Raw genomic sequence first — 16,351 nt, 5'->3', positions numbered from 1 at the left:
GCTAGCGCCTCTGCGGGAGAGCTCCAGTCTGGAGAGAGGGGCGGAACAAGGGAGGGTTGCAAGAAAGGAGCTTGGGGAAGAGCGGACCGGAGGTGGCGGGCCTGAGAGCTGGCTTTTCAGTAACAGGCTGCAGGATTGAGTTAGGCAGGCCCGGGAGGGTGGGAGGGGGAGGGTCCAGGAGAGGAGCTATACTCCAGTACATCTAGAAGGGAGGACTTCAGACTAGGACCTAGGCTAAAAGCGAGAAGGGCGCTGCTTCGCTTACTTTGCGAGAACTAGCTCGCACACCCACCTGCTCCTGCTCCACCGCTGCTGTCTCTGCTGTCCCTGACGAGGGTCTCCTCCTCCCTAGAGGCAGTTCAGGGCCTAGTATGTCTCTCAGTGTGCATGTAACAAATAATACCGGCCAGGAAAGAACTTCTAAGCGTCACCACCTGAGATTACGGTGCCCATCCTTTGATAAGATCAGGTTTTATAACTCATGACAACTGGGACGCTGGGGATCGTACACTAGACGAAAGGAAATTATTACAATTATAGAGTCTGCAAGAAGGGAACACTTGCTATCATTTTAGATTCTGTTCCTGGTTGCCCTTGGTCTGTTAGCTTGTTTTCCTACCCACTCCAGGTTGGTGCCCAAGGTTAGAGGGGACAAAAAGGGCAGAAATGACTTTGATTGACACTGTTGTGAGCTGTGAGCTGGTACTCTTTATGCATGCCCTTTCCTTCTTAGGAAGTACCGAAATTCTTTAAAGTGCCAGCCACTCTTTCCTATCTGCCATTATTCTCTGATTACTGGAAATTCCCTTGCTCAAGGGTGATATAATTTTATTCCAGCTCTTGCTTACTCCTTCCCTGGTTGCAAGGAATCTAGTGGCATTTTAAGCATTTGTCCATGCAGAGCTTCCTGCATGGTGACTCACATGACCATAGGGTCCCATCTGACCCACAGACACTGTCGGATTTCCTGGAAAGCTGAGATAACCATACAAGACGTCTACAGTGAAACACTGGGCCCGGCACCTGGGACAAGAAAAGGGAAGCAGGGAGACTGGACAGAAGGAGAGATTGCATTCTGCTGCATTTCCGACAAAGACCTCGGCTGTCCTGCACAGAGTGTAAAATCTGGGATGGCTCCATAGATTGTTCTAAATTAGTTTTGGGGCTAGGACCTCATACTTCGCTTAATCTAGTCATCTCTCTTTAGCTGGGGGAGACTGATGGCTGAGAGTGATCTGCTCACAGCATTGTTAGCAACTGAAGTTGAATCTGTCAGTCACCTCTACCACATAGCAAACAGTCTTTCCTCCAGAGAACTCTGGGAATGCTGGTCCGTTCCAACCTATGAACTCCTTCCACCAAAGTAGCTGGTTATCTTTTCTACAAGCCTTTGTATTCTTCTGAGTTGAAGGGTTACATATTAATTTCTTCAGGTAGTACCATGAGACTTTTCAGGGGAAATATTTCCTCTGCCATAAAACCCAAAGAATTCCTTACATTCTCAAATTCTTTTTGGTTGCTAATTTCTGATGTCAGTTCCATCAACATAGATCAGAGATTTAAGGACCATTCTCTAGATTTCTTTTCTTTTTCCTATCCTCCTTCTGTCCTTTTCTTTCTAAACCAGGGTGTCCTATAGCTCAGACTGGCCTCAATCTTTCTTTGTAGCCAAGGATGACCTTAAACTCCTGATCCTCCTGCCTCCACCTCCCAGGTGCTGTGATTACCGCTAGATGCCACCATGGTATGTTTAAGCAGAGCTGGGGTTCAAACCCAGTAAGTACTTTATATATGCTCTGCAGACACAACTGATTTGTCCCACATCCCTGTCCCATTCTCTAGATACCTGGCAATTGTTTGAAAATGTTCATGTTTGGAACATGGCTCAGCTGAAGACATCTATGAGTGTGCCTGCATACTAGCCATCACCCACCCCTTCCAAAAAATGACAGAAAAGAGCTACACTAATTGATGACACCGTGGGAGTTTAGATCCCACTAAGGGCCCTAAATCAACCAATCCCTGCTTTCCCTTCATCTGTTTGGTGATGAACCCTGTTTGACATGTATTTCACCTTTGTTGGACCACTTCCTTCTGCCTCCTACATGGCTGCTGTTTCCTTGTGGTACTCGCTGCTAACCCCCATTTCTTCAGAATGTGGTATCCAGAATTCTGGATGAGCTTATCTGTTGAGCTTTCACCCCCATGGCAGCAGTTTTAGCCATCATGGTGCACCTTCTGCAAGTACCACTTCCTAACTCCATTCTGCATCAGCTGCATCTGCGTTTGTGAGGACTGATTTCCACTGTCAGCTTGGCAGGATTTGGAATCCTCTAGAAGACACATGCATTTCTGTGAGGGCATTTTCCTGAGAAGTTTAACTGACAATGGTGAAGTGTGCGCAACCATTCTTCCCACGGGGCCCCAAAGTGAGTACTCAGGAGAAAGCAACTGGATCGTCAGGATTCATCTCTGTTTCCTGGCTGCGGTTACAATGTGAACAACTTTCTTGCCTCCCTACCAGAGGGACTATACCCTCAAGTTGTGAGCCAAAAGAAAACTACCCTTCCTCCCTCTTTCCCTCCCTCTCTCGCTCCCTCCCTCACTTCCCTCCTTCATGTCTCTCTTTTCTCTCTTCCCTCCCTCCTTCCCTCTCTTCCCCTTTTCTCTCTCCCCCTCTCCTTTCCCCTCCCTCCCTCCCTCTCTCCCTCCCTTCCTTAAGTTACTTTTTGTCACAGCAATGAGAAGATTAACACACCGTTTTGCTAACTAGGAGAGATTTTTATTTTTGTAATTTTTGGTGGTTATTGTTGTTGCACCAGCTGTTATTGGCTCTCTCCTGAGCATATGCAGTAGAACAAATAACTGGCGCTCTGGAAAGACCTATTACAACTGTAGTCAGAGACTGCTCATACGTTTCCTGGCCACCCAGACCCGAATAATCACACAGAAACTATATTAATTACAACACTGCTTGACCAATGACTTGTGTGTATTTCTAGCTAGCGCTTACATTTTAAATTAACCCATTTCTATTAATCTATGTATCACCACAAGGTTGTAGCCTACTGGTGAGGTGTCAGTGGCATCCTTCTCCTTCGGCAGCGACATGGCGTTTCCTTGACTCCGTCTACTCTCTATATCTCTGTTCAGAGTTCCCACCTGGCTTTGCTTTGCTAAGCCATTAACTGAAGCAGCTTTATTCATCAACCAATAAAAGCAACACACACTGAAGGAACTCCCACATCATATGACCTCAGTTCTCACAGAGCTCATGGACTAGACTAGTTGTCACTACCATCTTCAAATACTGTCAGATGGCTTTGTAGACTCTCCAGACACAAATCTGGGTTTGTTGAGACCCCGAAGCTGTCTGCATCTATAGAGACAATGACAAAGACATCATCTTTCTCATCAAGTAACTATATATCCATTCATGCTGATCTGGGATAGGCATTCATCAATGCCAAGGTGGGCAAACCAAGTGAATGAGCTCAAAGATGACCATGTGAAGGGGGCTGGCAGGGACCCAGTATGATGGGGTAGTATATTTTCACCAAGTTTATTAATCCTAAAGCATGGCAAAAAGTATAGTCTAATCTCAATTTCATCATCTGTTCTTCTTAATGCTTAATAGAACCTACATACCTGATTCTGCGCTTTCAAAGTGTAACATTGAACAAAAGATACACTGAGGAGTAAAATCTCTAGCAGGCGGATATGACTAATTACAGTTAGATGCTTTGTGGACAGAGAAATGGCAAAGGCCCTTGCTGCTGTGACTGATGGCCCAGTTCAGTTCTTGAGATTCATGTCACAGAGGTAGAGAATTGACCCCTGAAAGTTGTTCCCTGACTTACAAATGCATGCAACAGGGTAATTTAAAAAGATAGCATAAACCGGGCACTGGTGGCACATGCCTATTAATCCTAGCACTCAGGGAGACAGAGGCAGGTGGATCTCTCTGAGTTCCAGGTCAGCCAGGGTCTACAGAGTGAGTTCCAGGCCAGCCGGAGACACACAGAGAAACCCTGTCTCAAAAAAAAAAAAAAAAAAAAAAAAAAAAAAAAAAAGATAGCTGTGAGTGGGTACTTTTTGAGATAGGGTCTCACTTTGTAGCCCAGCCCAGTCTTCAACCCGCTTCCTCCAGGCCACACTTCCAGTGTGCTCAGATTACAGATATGCATCGCCACACCCGCCCTGGTAACAGACAGTTTTAACACTTCGCTCATTGAAAGATACAGTTTACAACAAGAAGGGGCTATGTGTGTGGGACCAAGTGCCAAAGGGGAATGTAATGCCCTTGTTAAAAAAGCATAAAGAATTCCAAGCAACAGCATCAGAGTCTTAGCCCCAAAGTACAGCCCTTTGAGTGTGGGGCCCTGGGGACCAGCATATGGAAGTCTTCATGGGGTCACATGAGACTACCACTGCTTTGACCAAAATACTGTAGCAGAAGTGACACTGTTACAGTTTCTAAGTCTCTGAGAGAATGGCCACTTCATTTAAAGTATCCTGGAACTCCCTGGGAGTCTATAAACAGATTGGCAGGTTGGTGGGTTCATGAGCCAGTGACAGTCTCATCTGAGCCCAGACTTCTAGTGACCCTTCCCAAGCCACGTGTGATAAAGCCATCTTTTCAGTTTTGAGCAGCCCACTTAGTATCCGGGTGCCGAGTGACTTCAGTGCACCCCACAGTGAGCAGAGCCACTCGGCAACTCAGCAAGGCAGAAATAGAACAAAACCACTCTTCCTTCCAGCTACCACCTTTCGGAAGAATTTGTTCTCACACCCGAAGAAGGAAAATAATGCTTTCATTTGATTTGAGTGACAGTTCAGGTGAGCAAACAGCGATGCTGCTCTTCAAAATGGGACTCGGAAGAAATGACACTGTGTATCTGCTTCTCAGATTCTGGTTTGAAATTCCCTGGGACAGCTGGGTGTGGTGGCTTAGCACTGATCTCCTAGCACTAAGGAGGCTGAGGCAGGAAGATTGCCATGAATCCAGGCCAACCTGAGTTCAGAGTACGGCTACCACACACACAAGAAGGGTGAGGCGAGGAGGGAGAAAAAGAAGGAACAGAAAGAAGAACAAAGAGAAAGACATGATGAATGAATTACTTGGGGTACTTATTAGAAATGGAGAGATATTGAGTTTCTGAGATCGGACTTTTCAAACCTTCGTGTTCAGTTAGCTCCCAGGTGATACACACCTACTTTACAATCTCAGCACCACCGAGTTTGCATAAAAATATGGATAGGAATGACTTACGTCCTTACTGAGTTTAGTAGGATAGCTCCCTAACTGCACCCACGCCATGGCTCTGAATAGGGATTCACTGCTCAGATGTCATCACAGAGCTAATGGCTTACACTCTGCAGGATAAGAACAGGGAATCATGATGGTTGGAATCTACCCCATCAGTGGAGACATACTACTGTGGAATAAGGACTCAGCCTTGTCATTCATTAAAATCACTTGGAGAACTTGAAAAAAAAAAAAAGAAAACTGATGTCTAGGCCTCAACCCAGAACCATTAACCCTGGACCTCCAAGGAATGGCATCTGTACACCATTGCATCTTAAAAGTGTCACAGAGCCGTGTAATTGGTAATCCAGGTTGAAAATCAATGGTTTCATCTCTGCCGCCTGCCTCCTTATTGCTAATGTGTGCACAGTCCCCTTTGGTAAGCTTCACTCTTTCTAACATTCTTTCTTTATCATCTTGAGATAGGGAGTGAATCTGAAAATCTTATGCCTTCAATAGCATTTGATTTAAACCTTAAAAAGAGGCACCTGTCTTTATCACAAACATCCATAGCACCTTGGAATAGGTACCTCATGGTCTGGAAATGCTACAGTTGAGTCTTTCTAGAGAAAAGCTTACCATTTAATTACTCAGTCTTTTTCATTTACCCAAGTGAGGCCTCCTTATTACAAAGTCCATAAGCAAGAGTCCAATTTGGGGAAATCACCAATTGAGGATTTGTTCATCCATCGGTGATTTCACACTTCTACCAGTAGGTGGCAGTATAACTTAGGAAAAAGCAACTTGGCAGGCATGTCGCCTGCTCTAGGAAGGATCCTCTTTCTGAAGTGAAGGTATCCAGCTAGGGTGGTGTGTTAGTCACTAATGACTACACTGCTGTACTTAGTTTACATCAGAAGTAATAACGTGACTCAACAATAGGTTTGAAACATACAAGAGCGGGGCTCCACGTTTCTTTTTAAATAGATAAGAAATATTTAAGTCCTCAAGAATCATATGGTCTCTGCCATAATCATTAAATTTCGTCATTATATCACAAAATGACCCTACCGATAGACAAAAGGAAGGCATGGTGATAGTCCAATAAAGCTTTATGTGCAATCACAAGTGGCTGGCTGAGTTAAATGTGAGACTGAGCCCGAGTCCTGGCTTGAAGAGGGGGAATTCTCCTCAAGCTTGGGTGGCTTTCAGAACTGCTTAAAACTTACATCCATCGAATTTACTAGATCAAAATATTTATGAGTGGTGCTCATACAATGGAATAAAAACAAAAAATAAAAAACCCTTCTTGTGACTGAAGGAAACATTAAGCCCCAAATAAAGTTAACCGTCTCTTGGGGAGCTGTAGATGAGGCCCAGCTTGGCATAATATCATATTCTCAGTATCTGAATAACTACCTACAATGTAAAAGATATAAATAGAAAGCTTAGGTTCCGGTTATAGGTACTCTCAAGAGAGGGCTCGTTTGGGGCTGGGATGAAGCTCAGTTGGTTAAGTGCTTGGTTAAGCCTTGGCAGGCACGAAGCCCCATGCTTGATCAAAAACTACACCTCAAAAATGGTGTGGTGGCACAGCCTGTAATTTCACACCCTAAAGGTGATTATAGGACTATACAAGACCTTGTCTCAGGAGGATGAGGGAAGGGAGACATGTCTGTACGAAGTCTGGTACTGGGAATGTCTTCCCCCTCGGCACAACCTGGCCTATTTTCTGATGTGGGATTCCCCTCTGTATGCTGTGAACACCATTGATTAAAAAAGAAACTGCTTTGAACCTATAGCAAGGCAGAACTTAGCTATGTGGGGGAAACTAAACTAAATGCTGGGAGAAAGAAAGTGGAGTCAGAGAGAAGCCTGTAGCCCTGCCAGAGACAGATGCTGGAACTTTATCTGGTAAGCCACAGCCTCATGGCGATACACAGATTAGTAGAAATCGGTTAAATTAAGATATAAGAGTTAGCCAAAAATATGCTTACGTGATTGGCCAAACAGTATTGCACATAAGATGGTTTCTGAGTGATTATTTTGGGAGTCTGGTGGCCAGAAAACAAACAAGTGGCCTCCTACAACAATTTTCCATCCTTTCTGGAAGGGGAGATGACTAAAGGAAACAGTCGAGGAGAAGGAAAAGTCACAAGTAGCACCCACCGTACAATACTCAGAGTTGGCTGCTGTCTCCATCTGCAACAGACAAATGAACACTAAATCTCTTCACAAGTAATGTGTGTGTTAAAATGGTTGATCCTAACTTCAAGTTTAACAATGGGAGGATTTATCATTTAGACAGTCTCCATTCATGACTAAAATTTTAATAATTATCATCATGAATTGATAGATTTTGTTTTCGTGTGTGTTATGTGTTGGATGGTTAATTTAAGATTTTTTTCCTCTCTATTTTCTCTCTTGTGTGTGAACATGTTAGTGTGTGGGTGCATGTGGAGGCCAGGGATTGATAGCAGACATCTTCTTCGAATTATGTTTCTCCTTAGTTTTTTTCTAATTTTTAAATTAAAAAACCAGGATATAAGGCATTAGATGTCATTACAGTGTTTTTGAATAGTATACCCCAAAGACAATAGACCCGAGTGGTGCCAGCCCATGGTTCACTTCAGCTCTATCTACAACAGCAGGGAAAGGAATCGGTCTAGACAGACTTCCACAGAAGAACAAATAATGAAAATATGTTATGCGTCTCCCTTCTTTTTTGAGATAAGCTTCTTTTTTTAAAAATCTAAAGCTTGCTAATTTGGTTAGATGGGCTGGGTGGCAAGTCCTAGGGATCCTCCTGCCTCTGGGCTGGGATTACAGGTACACTGCTGATGTAGGATGTCCTTCTGTATGCTCTGACTATGTGCTTCTCTTATTGGTTGATGAATAAAGTTGTTACAGCCAATGGCTAGGCAGAATATACCTAGGCAGGAAATCGAAACAAAGATAGGGAAAGAGAGAAGATGGAGCTGGGGAGATGCCATGTTAGCCACCCAAGAAGAGAGATGTCAACAACAGCCTAAGGAGAAAGATGTCAGAACAGAGGTAATTCCATGGCCATGTGGTGATACACAGATCAGTAGAAATGGTTAATTTATAAGGGAGAGAGCGCTAGCCAGAAGCCTAAACCATTGACCAAACAATTTTAACTGATAATAAGCCTCAGAGTGGTTATTTCATAAGCGGCTGTGGGGACCCAAAAGTATGGAGAGAAACCAGTACAGCAGGACCACAGGATGGAGGAAAAGCTCCATCTACACATTGCCACGCCCAGCTTTATTTAACATGGGTGCTGGGGATGGGAGTTATAGCCCTCATGGCCACGCAGCAAACACTTTACTCACTGAGCCATGGCCCCAACCCAATAATCTTCCTTAGTACTCTCAGCATATTGCCAGGGAAACCAAGCTAAGCAAGGTAGCCTGTGGCTGATTCAGCACGGAGTTGAATAATTACTCTGGGCAGAAAGTGCAGAATTAAAACCACTGGAACTCCATCCCTGTACGCATTGCACAGATGTGTGCTTTCTGCAGATTAATTCTGAGAACCCAGCAATGCATCTGCCCTTAGGGTGTGAAATCTGAGTCAGCTCTTTGTCCATGTTTGTGCCTTGTAGGCTCTATGAAGATCCTGGATACTGGAGCTGGACATGGGAGTGCATACTTGCAATCCCAGTATTAGAGAGGTGGATCAGGATTTAAAGGTTACCCATGGCAAATGTTGATGCAAACAAACAGAGCTTCACCTCAAAGGCAATAAAAGACAGTTCATACCAGAGTCAAACATGAGTGACCGTGGCCCAGGAACGTATGTTTAGGTCTTATCAAATGCAGTGCTCCAACATGGAAGTAGTTTTCGTTGAATTTTTATAGAGACAGAACAAAGAATCTATAAGTTGAGGCATTTAAAAAAAAACACATTGGTGGAAGCATTAAGTGGGCAGTTACATCAGGCCGAGGGGTCTAAACCATAGGCTTCAGATGGTATCTGAGGGCATTCTTAGCCCTTCCATGGGTGGAGAATAGGGTTTTGTTAATAGCTTCCAGAAGTTTCTATCTGTTTCTTAGAATGTTAGGTCTGATGCGAAGGTGGGCAAGGAAAGGATGTTGGGGGAGGCTATCAAAAGAGTGGTAACTAGGTTATAGGAACACCCCAAACTCCCCATAGTCATGAAGGCTCACCACTCATTGGCCTATGCAATCAGCTTCTTCCCAGGAGTTTGTATACAGAGAGTGAGTTTGCAATCAGCTGGTATCGCATGTGGCCCTATTTCATTAAAATAGAACAGGATAAAAATTTAAAACCTGAGTACACCTTATACAGGTAAGTGGGTATAACCCATCAGTTGCTATAGGGAGGAGATATCGAGGATAGGCTAGGAAACAGGTTGTCCTACCGTTTCTGGGGCGTAGATTCTAGTAAGTTCTTTGTGTGTGTCATTTGGCTTCTCATCATTGCGTTTCCTCCTCTGAAAATGGGAACAAGAATAGTTCACTTCATGGCAGTTATAGACAGCCAAACCAGGAACTTGGAGTTGGTCCTAGCTTGTTCCCTGAAGATACACAGAACAAGACCAAAACCAAGCATCCACCCCAAGCCCAGTTTCTTTAGCACCACGCTTTCCTCTGTGAAACTTAGCCAGGCAACCCCCACGAAAAACCCCAAGACAACACTGACAGGTGTACTGCATCTTCAGAGGACTGAGATGCTTTGACAGTTCACCAAGATCCAGCCCCTTTGACAGACACTGGAGTATCTGCATCCTCACCTAGACAACAAATCCTAAAAGAGCATCTCTTTACTGGTTCTGGCTATCCGATTTTGAACACAAGAATGACCATCCTGCAGAGGTGAATCTGTTGAATTGTGAGGTTAAAAGTCAGCAAACGCCATTTCTTTTTTTTCTTTCTTTCCTTTCATGGTTTTTTTCGGTTTTTTTTTTTTTTTTGAGACAGGGTTTCTCTACATAGCCCTGACTATTCTGGAACTTACTTTGTAGACCAGATTGCCCTTGAATTTACAGAGATCTGCCTGCCTCTGCCTCCCCAGGGCTGAGATTAAAGGCATGTGCCAACCCCTCCCATCTTGCCTTTCTTTTCTTTCTTTTTTTTTTTTTTTAGTATATATGAGTTCTTTTTTGGTTGCTTTTATTGAGCTATACAATTTTCTCCCTTCCTCTACTCTCCCCTTCTATGCTCTTCCATTATCCCCATGCTCCCAGTTTACTCAGGAGATCTTGTCTTTTTCTCTTTCCTATGTAGATCCATGCATGTCTCTCCTAGGGTCCTCTTTGCTGTCTAAGTTCTCTGGGGTTGTGGACTGTAGGTTGGTTTTTCTTTGCTTTATGTCTAAAAGCCACTTATGATGAGTACATATTATATTTGTCCTTCTGGGTCTGGGTTACCTTACTCAATATGGTGTTTTTCTAGATCCATACATTTGCCTGCAAATTTCAAGATGTCATTACTTTTTACCACTGTGTAGTACTCCATTGTATAAATGTACCACATTTTCTTATTCCATTCTTCAGGGGTATCTAGGTTATTTTACTTAAGGAAATGCTCAACATCCTTAGCCATCAGAGAAATGCAAATCAAAACAACTCTGAGATTCCATCTTACACCTGTAAGAATGGCCAAGACCAAAAACACTGATGACAGCTTATGCTGGAGAGGATGTGAGGCAAAGGGAAAACTCCTCCATTGCTGGTAGGAGTGCAAAACTTGTACAGCCACTTTGGATATCAGTATGGTGATTTCTCAGAAAAATTAGGAAATAATCTATTTCAAGACCAAGCAATAACACTTTTGAGTATATAGTCCCAAAATGTTCAGTCATACCACAAGGACATGTGCTCAATTATATAGCTATAGAATAGTAGCATTATTTGTAATAACCAGAGCCTGCCTTTTCTTAATCTTTAATTAATAAATAAAAATTATGTATATTCACTTTGTCCAACATGCTATCTCTCTCTCTCTCTCTCTCTCTCTCTCTCTCTCTCTCTCTCTCTCTCTCTCTCTCTCTCTCTCTATGTGTGTGTGTATGTTATGGAATGGCTATATATATTTAATAATCTATATATTCATAATTTTTGTGTTGAGAACACTTGCAATCTATTCTCTTAGCAATTTTCAAGAATATAACACATTTCTATTTATCGTCATCATACCATAATAGGTCTCTTGAATTTATTACTCCAGCTTAACAGAAGATTGGTACCCATTGGCCAATGGCTCTCTAATCCCTGCCGATGACCCCGCCTTCATGAGGCCACACCTCTCTTTGCTTTGTGACTTCTCCTTAGTTATTTTTCAGATCTCACATGTAAGTGAGGCCAGGTGGTACTTGTTCTTCTGTGTGGACACCCAGCTTATAAGATGGGCATACAGCTGTCCCTTTCACATACTTCTTTCATTTCCTTTGGGGACACATACACAATAGTTGGATGGCTGGATCACATGTTTATTCTATTTTTAATATTTTGAGCAACCCCAGCACAGTGTTCCCTGGTGGAAACACTAATTTGCATCCCTACCAGCTGTGTGCGAGCGCTTCATTTTCTCCACATCCTTGCCAACGCTCGTCCACCATCTTTTCAGTCTCAGCCTAACAGGAGAGCCATGTCCCTGCACGGCGTTGCTGCTGGCTTCCCCTATTGATTAGTGATGGTGAGCATTTATTGCACACCTCTTAGCTGTCGGACTTCTTCTGAGGACTATCTACTTAGGTTTATTGCCCGTCTTAAAAGCCAGTTGTTCGTTATCTTGCTGTTGAGTTGGCTTCCATATGTATTGAGGACACTAGCCTCTTGCAGATGCGCAGTTTGCACGTGGTTCTCCTAGCTGTTCTCTTTACTCTCCTGAGGGTCTCCTTGGCTCCGCAGAAACCATCCAGTTGCCCCCTTTCTCTGCTTTTGCTTTGGTTGCCTGCACCTTTCCTGAAAAGGCAATGCCCAGGGCAGGATCAAGGAGCTTTCCTCCTATTCCCTCACTGTTGTGTGACTTCAGTTCTTGTATTTTAATCTTTCCCCTTTCCCAGCTGATTTCTGTACATTCGGGGGTGGCAAGGTCCAGTGTCATTACTTCTGCGTGTTGACACCCAGTTTCCCCAGCTCCATTATGGAAGAGATTGCCTTCTCCCGACTGTATGCTCCCGGCACCTTTGCAAGCAGCTAGTACAGCCAACTCATGGGCTTCTTTCTGGGCTTTCCATTCTGTTCTGTCTCCATCCCTAATGTTGTGCCGGTACCATCCTGCCTTTTTTAAAAAAAACACTATTATTACTTTTGTTACTTTAGCCTCATGGCAGACTTTGAAATCCAATAGCATGATGCCTCCAGCTTTGGTCTTTCTGCTTCCAATAGCTTTGGCTTTTGGGGTCTTCTGTGGTTTGACATGGCTCTTAGGATTTCTTTCCCCTTCTGCTTGTGTGAGGAGTCAGTGTTAATGGGGTCACGCTGTGTTTGTAGATCATCATTATGGACATTGTAACTACTAATTCCTGTGAACACAGGATAACTGTCCACTTTTCTTACGCTTTCTCTAATTTCTTTTTTAAAAATTTGCGGTGGTGGCGCACGCCTTTAATCCCAGCACTCAGGAGGCAGAGGCAGGCGGATCTCTGTGAGTTTGAGACCAGCCTGGTCTACAAGAGCTAGTTCCAGGACAGGCTCCAAAGCTACAGAGAAACCCTGTCTCGAAAAACCAAAAAAAAAAAAAAATTATTTATTTATTTTGCAATGGTGTTTTGCCTGCACATATGTCTCTGTGGGGGTGCCACATCTTGGAATTACAGACAGGTGTGAGTTCCTATACGGTTGCTGGGAATTGGACCCAGGTCCTCTGTACGAGCAGTGAGTGCTCTTAGCTGCTGAACTATCCCTCCAGCACCTCCAATTTCTTTTTGGTAGTATGTGAGTTGCCTCCAGACATAGACATAACCAGTTATTGTAGTTTGAGTGTGAACTGTCCTCAAAGGCTCATGGGAGTGGGCAGTCCTCAGGTGGAGTTGTTGGGGAGCTCCAGCTTGGGGACCCATTCCACTTTTATATCTCACTTCTCCCATTCCAGACCCTGCCCCCTCAAAAAGCCCGCCAAGGGTCAGCTCCTCCCCTGGGGGCTGTTCAAGACCACACCTATAGGTTGCTTAAGACCTGGTGGCCATATTTGCCATGTGATTCCTCTTGTGCCCTCCTGAGGGTTACCCACGATTTGCTTTGCTCTGTTCATTAAACCTGAATTCAATAATTCGGTTTGATTGGCTTATTACATCAGCGGCAGATATCCAATAACAGGGGATTCAAAGCCTATCAGGAGCTGCTGTTTTGGAAGGTTGTCAGACCTTCAGGAGGTGGAGCCTTGCTCTTTTACAGCATGGGTTCACATCTTGCCTGCTTTCTGCTTCTTGGACCAGCTGCTTTTCCCATGATTCCATGTATCCCCAAGTCCTGGGGCGAAAGAAGCCCTTTCTCTGCGAGTTGCTTCTTTTCGGTAACTTGGTCATAGCAATAGCAATGGAAAGGTAGCCAGTACACAGACTGACAAACCAAATCAGATACAAACAACAGCAGAGTCCTCCAAACCAGGTGATGGTGAGGGTGTGTGCCTGTGGTGGATATAAAAGTGGAATGGGGCCCCAAGCTGGAGCTCCCCAACAGCTCCACCTGAGGACTGCCCACACCCAGCTGTGGGAGCTGAGGCAGGAGGATCTTGAGTAGAAGTCCAGTCTAGGCTACAAAGCGAAACTCTCAAAACTCTATCTACAAAATGAAGCAAGCAACACTCCTCACCCACACACAAACACTACCCTGAAAGTGGGAGGAAAGGTCATGTTCTATGGTGGAGGAAACACAACCAGGATAGAATACGGTTTCCACCTTGATTCTTAAGCATTAATTGCTAGTACAAAATTACAGGTTGTAAAAACACACAGGGAATAGTTTGCTTAATCTCTTTTTATTATCTATAATTAAAGTTTTATCTACTCAGTGGGTCTCTGAACTCTCCCCCAAACTGTGCCCTTTGCATTTCCCAGCTCCTCTGGGCTTTGTATGGTTCCTTCTTTAGCGGTGAGGTCGGCTGCTATGTGTGTGCAGGTGATATTTGAAATGTGTGTGCAGGTGATATTTGAATTCAACCACCTACGGCAACTTCATCTCTTTGTTCATTCTTATCTTGCTCCTTGCCAAATACCTTCTTCCACAAAACATCCATTTATACTCACATTATAAAACCTGCAAAAGCCTGTCTTCTAATATGTCCCCCCAAATAGCAACCACAGTCTTTCCCCTCAAATCTAGTAGCCTGTCCCTGTTTGTGACCTAATCAGTAGGATCTGGTAACACCTACTCATGCCAGTTTCTGCAAACTTATGAGATTTCCGGTCACTAGAGTGAGTTTTGGAGATTCAGGTCTACTGGCCTGGCCTTATGCTGTACCTCACACAGGTTATTTTCCATCCTTCACGACTGCTCGCAATTCTCTTTAGGGTGGTGGAAGATGTGGGTGCAAAGCTCTTTAGAGCCAGAGGTCAGGGAGGATAGGGGGCAAAACTGTCACAGAGCTGGGAATGACAGCAGGACATCAAGGCCGTCGACATCCCAACAGAGATGGGGAGGGCCAGACTAGCTCACCCTTCACTGAGAAGCCACTGGTGACTGATAGCTGCTATGACTTCTAGGGCAGAGAGAGTCAGCTTTCTTTAAGTAGTTAGTCAGCCAGACTCCAGCGGTTGTGGGAAGGGTGGATGCTTTCAATTTTCAAAAAAATTAAAAAAAAAAAAGAGAAACAAAACCAAAATCCATAAACCAACAAGCAAGAGCAAACCCACCCGATTCCTTAAAAATCTTTGTTTTTCTTCTGTGGCATGCCATTCGTCACTTAGAATCATTCTTTTTCTGTTAAAGGGGTTTCGAGACGGGGTCTCACTCTGTAGCCCAGACTGACCCTGAACTCACTCTCTTACCCAGTCTGGTTTCACTTGCAGCAGTACCCTAGCCTCAGCCTTCCCAATCCTGGGATTATAGGTGTGAACCACATCCCTTGGCTATGTTTCCTCTAAAAATATACTAGTGGTTCTTCATCAGAAAACTTTCAATTATCTTGAAATCTCAGCGTGTAAAACAGCTGTGATGCTAGCTACTTTCAGTCATAACAAGGGAGGGGGAATATAACCTTCTCTAAGAGATTTTTATATAATATATTGAAGTAGAACCTTGCCTTTGGACTCTATACTAGGAGATTCAATTACTAACACACAAGCAATTTTAATTCTAGTACAGTTTCGTAGAACATTGCCACAGTGAAGCCTCAGAGGACAGAACCGCATTATCAAGTCCCTTTCCTTGGGATAGAAACAAACATTCTTTGAGTAAATTAGATCCATCTTTACCTTAAGAAATAAAACTTCAGGCTTCCCATCATTGCCTGAAAAGTAATTTTGTCCTCCTGACAACATTAAATTATTCTAAAGGCTTTGGCTTTTAGGAGAAAATTGGCTTTCCCAGAACTAGCTATATGCTGAATTCCTTTTCTTTTCTTAGAAATATTTCCCACATATTATGAGCTCTATCAGAAAGTTATAACGGGTCATTTCTCTTCTGTGTCTTCATGGATTTAAAAACAATGTTTACATAAGTCAATATGTTAGTATATTTGAATATTTGTTATCAACGGTAAGTGCTCTATCTCTCTCTTCCTTTCCTCTCATACAGACATCTAACAAATTCTCGAGTTCTGCTTCTGTTTCAAAGGAAAAGAAAAAAGTTAATAAATGGAAGGCTTTAGGCTTAGTTTCACTTCTTGGGTCTGTGATAGAGCATCTTGACAAGAAGCCACTTAAAGGAGAAAGGGTTTAGCTGGCAGTTCACCATGGCTTGTGTTAGGGAAGGAAGTGGGCACAGTAGCTTAAGCAGCTGGGCACATTGTATCCATAACCTAGAGACAGAGAGCAAGGAATGCGTGCTGTTGCTCAGCTCCCTTCTCTGCCGACATGACCCAGAATCCCACTGTGGGACTGGGACTGCCCAGAGTGGGCTTGTCTTCACACCTCAAAGAAAGCAATCAGGATAATCCCCCCTTAGGTATTCTGAGA

This window comes from Arvicola amphibius, chromosome 3, assembly GCF_903992535.2.
Source record: "Arvicola amphibius chromosome 3, mArvAmp1.2, whole genome shotgun sequence".
Lineage (NCBI taxonomy): Eukaryota > Metazoa > Chordata > Mammalia > Rodentia > Cricetidae > Arvicola > Arvicola amphibius.
This window is presented reverse-complemented; position numbering follows the sequence as displayed.